General features: G+C 45.0%; 1 protein-coding gene and 1 non-coding gene across 5 annotated transcripts in view; one reads left to right on the forward strand and one right to left on the reverse strand.

The window, feature by feature from the left end:
- Window positions 1-3,448, forward strand: part of Ubap1 (ubiquitin associated protein 1) — a 71,923-nt gene that overhangs the window by 41,006 nt on the left and 27,469 nt on the right. The window lies entirely within an intron of this gene.
- LOC116097219 lies at window positions 19-123 on the reverse strand. Its single transcript, XR_004121280.1, has one exon. It is a non-coding gene; the product is annotated as a U6 spliceosomal RNA (small nuclear RNA).

Raw genomic sequence — 3,448 nt, forward strand, 5'->3', positions numbered from 1 at the left:
AAAAAAAAAAAAAAAAAACAAAACATGGAACGCTTCACGAATTTGCGTGTCATCCTCGCGCAGGGGCCATGTTAATCTTCTGTATCGTTCTAATTTTAGTATATGTGCTGCCGAAGCGAGCACGTTGATTTCTTAAAAATCACATGACAGCACACGTTTGGAGGTCAGAGGACAAGTCTTGGGAGTCAGTTTTCTTCTACCATGTGGATCCTGGGATATAAACTCTAGTCATCAGACTCGGTGGCTACTGCTGAGCCATCTTGCTGGCCTTGTTGATTTTGAGACATGGTCTAGTTACATAGCTTTGGCTGAACTTTAGTCAGTGTACTTTTCATTTAGTCACTTTTAATACTTTTAGTCAGGGTCCCAAGGGCTGGAACTACAAGTGTATACCATCATATCCTGCAAAAATTCATTTTAATGAGCAGAGCTTTTTTTGTTTGTTTTTTGTTTTTCGAGACAGGGTTTCTCTGTATAGTCCTGGCTGTCCTGGAACTCACTCTGTAGACCAGGCTGGCCTTGAACTCAGAAAATAAACTGAGCAGAGCTTTTCAGTCTTTTATAACCTTTTTTAAAAATTAAGTTTAGGAAATTCTTTGCTTCTAGGCATGCTATTTTCAACATTTTTTTGTTTGTTTTTGTTTTTGTTTTTGTTTTCGAGATAGGGCTTCTCTGTGTAGCCCTGGCTATCCTGGAACTCACTCTGTAGACCAGGCTGGCCTCAAACTCAGAAATCTGCCTAGCTAACAATTTCGTTTACTGTTGGTGGTGGGGCTTGACTTAAGGCTTGTGAATGCTAGCTAAGCAGCCCACCACTAACCTGTTCCCAACATGCCATTTCAGTAAATACAATATCACATCAGTGTAGTATGCAGTTTGACATGTGAGGCCAACCTGGGCTCTATGAATCCTTGTTTCAAAAGAAAAAAAAAAGGCAAACTTCTCAGGAATTTTGGCATCACAAGACCAGAGAGGAGTTGTTGGTTTTTTGTTTTTGTTTTTTCCACTGATTTTATTTCTGTGTCTGTGTCTTGTGTATATATGCTTTATGTGTGCAGGTAACTATAGAGGCAAGAAGGGGATATCAGATCTTGTCATGGTTTAAATGAGAATAGACTTCTTAGGCTCACATAGTTGACTTCATGGTCTCCAGCTAGTGGAACTGTTTGGGAAGGATTAGGGGGTGTATCCTTAAAAATTGGGTAAACAAAACCAAGAACTAAAAATGGAGCCTAGTAGTGGATGCCTGGGATATTGAAGGTGTTGCCCTTATTAGGCATGAAGTAATTCCCATGGATGCCAGTTAGAACCTGAAAGAGATTGTGATCATAAAGAGTTAGAGAGATGGCTCATGTAGAGAGAGCCCTTCTAGAACTAGAAGCTCTTTGAGTTTGGTTCCCAGCACCCATATCAGGAGTCTCACAAGTATGTGTAATTGCAGCTGCAGGTGATCTGCATCTAGTCTCTGTGCACATTCTCATGTGCAGTCATCTACATATGTTGGGCTCTGCCACCAGGAGGTGGGGAAAAATAAGGGGATGGGAAAGGGAGACCCACGTCCTGCCAGAGCTCCAGTACTCTGGGCTGTGGACTCGGGAGGCTGCCTGTGCTCTCCACACTGCCTGGGTGGGCACCTGGCTTTTGGAGCCACTATTCCAGTCCTCAGGGAGTGAAGAGGGAGCAGCCCTGAGGGCTCTCAGTCTCGGGCATCCCAGATTTGCTGGACACCGCTGGACACTGCGGGAGAGCTGAGAACGAGGCGGGGCCCAGGGACAGCTCAGTCAGCCCTTGGGCCCGAAGGGAGTAAAGGGGCCGGGAGGGGAAGGGCACCCCATGGTTCCTGCTCAGGTGTGAGGCTAGAGTCCTTGGTCTGGTCTCAGTCTTGCAGCTGGACCTGGAAGACTTTCCTGCGGGAGATTAGAAGCGGCTCTTTAGAGGAAGGCCTAGTCCATTGCCCCCGCATGTCTGAGTCTAGATGAAAGGAGGTAGTCCATGGTCTTATGGCGTTTTATTATAGAATTTGGGGGGGGGGGGGAGATAGAAAATTAGAGGCTGGCTGGGTAGTGGTCGCACACACCTTTAATCCCAGCACTTGAGAGGCAGAGGCAGCCGGATTTCTGAGTTGGAGGCCAGCTTGGTCTACACAGTGAGTTCCAGGACAGTCAGGGCTATACAGAGAAACCCTGTCTGGGGTGGGGTTGGGCGGGTTATTTCCTCTTATAACTCCCAAGTCATAGTGTATAACTGGTGGAAGCCAGGGCAGGAACTGAGGCAGAGACTACAGAGGAATGCTGCTTACTGGCTTGCTCCTGATGCTAGTTCAGCCTTTTTTATAACCCACAACCCCTGCCCAGGCTTGGTACTGTTCTGTAGGCTCTGCCATATCAATAGTTAAATCAAGAAAATGTTCCATAGATATACCAACAGTATTCCATTTATCTTATGGAGCTAATTCCTCAGTTGAGGGTTCCTTTCCCCAAGTGACTCAGGTTTATATTAGGTGACAAAAACTAACCAGCACATTGGATGAGATGACATAAGCCTGCAGCACATGGAGAAGGAGAGTCAGGAGAATTACTGCAAATTTACATAGAAAGCTCTAGGCCAGTCAGAGTGTGCAGTGAGACTATCTCAAAAGAAAGAAAAAGCAGGGGCTGGAGAGAAGGCTTCGAAGGCTTGGCTTCGCGGTCCCTCCAGAGCATCCAAGTTTAGTTTTCAGCACACACTGGTCAGTTCATAACTACCCATAACTTCAGCTCCAGGAATCCAACATGTATACATAAACTTGGATACACATAATTAAAACTAAGAAAAGCACATTCTAAAGAAAGAAAGGAAGCAGGCAAGCAGAAAGGGTGGGTAAATAGCAGAGAGCAACAAAACAGCTGGTAATCTGATTGTTAATCTGAGTTTTCAGCTACTTTTAACTCCTCCTTGTTACTACTTCTGTGACCTCTAGAACACCCTGTTGGAACATATTCATCTTCTAGATGGCTTTGCTTGTCTTGTGGGGCAACCCCATCTTAATTACCCTAACTTTCATTTTTCTTTGAGACCTGGTCTTATTTCTGTGTATCCTGACTGGCTTGTTACTTGATATGTATGTAGCCCAGGCTGGCCTTGAAAGACTCTCCTGCCTCAGTTTTCTAAGTGCTGTGATTACAGGTGTTTACCATCACACCCACTTGTCTTTGAATGAATGAATATGTGTGCGAAATGATTTTTTTTTTGAGACGGAGTTTGTCTGTTTTGCCATGGCTTGCCTGGAATTGGTAGACCAGGCTGGCCTGGAAGTCAGAGATCTGCCTCCCTCTGCCTCCCTTCAGTGCTGGGACTAAAGGCATGCACCACTATGCTTGACCCATAAAGAACGTTTTCTCTATTTATTTATTTATTTATGTTTTTTTCGAGACAGGGTTTCTCTGTGTAGCCTTGGCTGTCCTGGAAC

Source organism: Mastomys coucha, unplaced genomic scaffold (genome assembly GCF_008632895.1).
Source record: "Mastomys coucha isolate ucsf_1 unplaced genomic scaffold, UCSF_Mcou_1 pScaffold18, whole genome shotgun sequence".
NCBI lineage: Eukaryota > Metazoa > Chordata > Mammalia > Rodentia > Muridae > Mastomys > Mastomys coucha.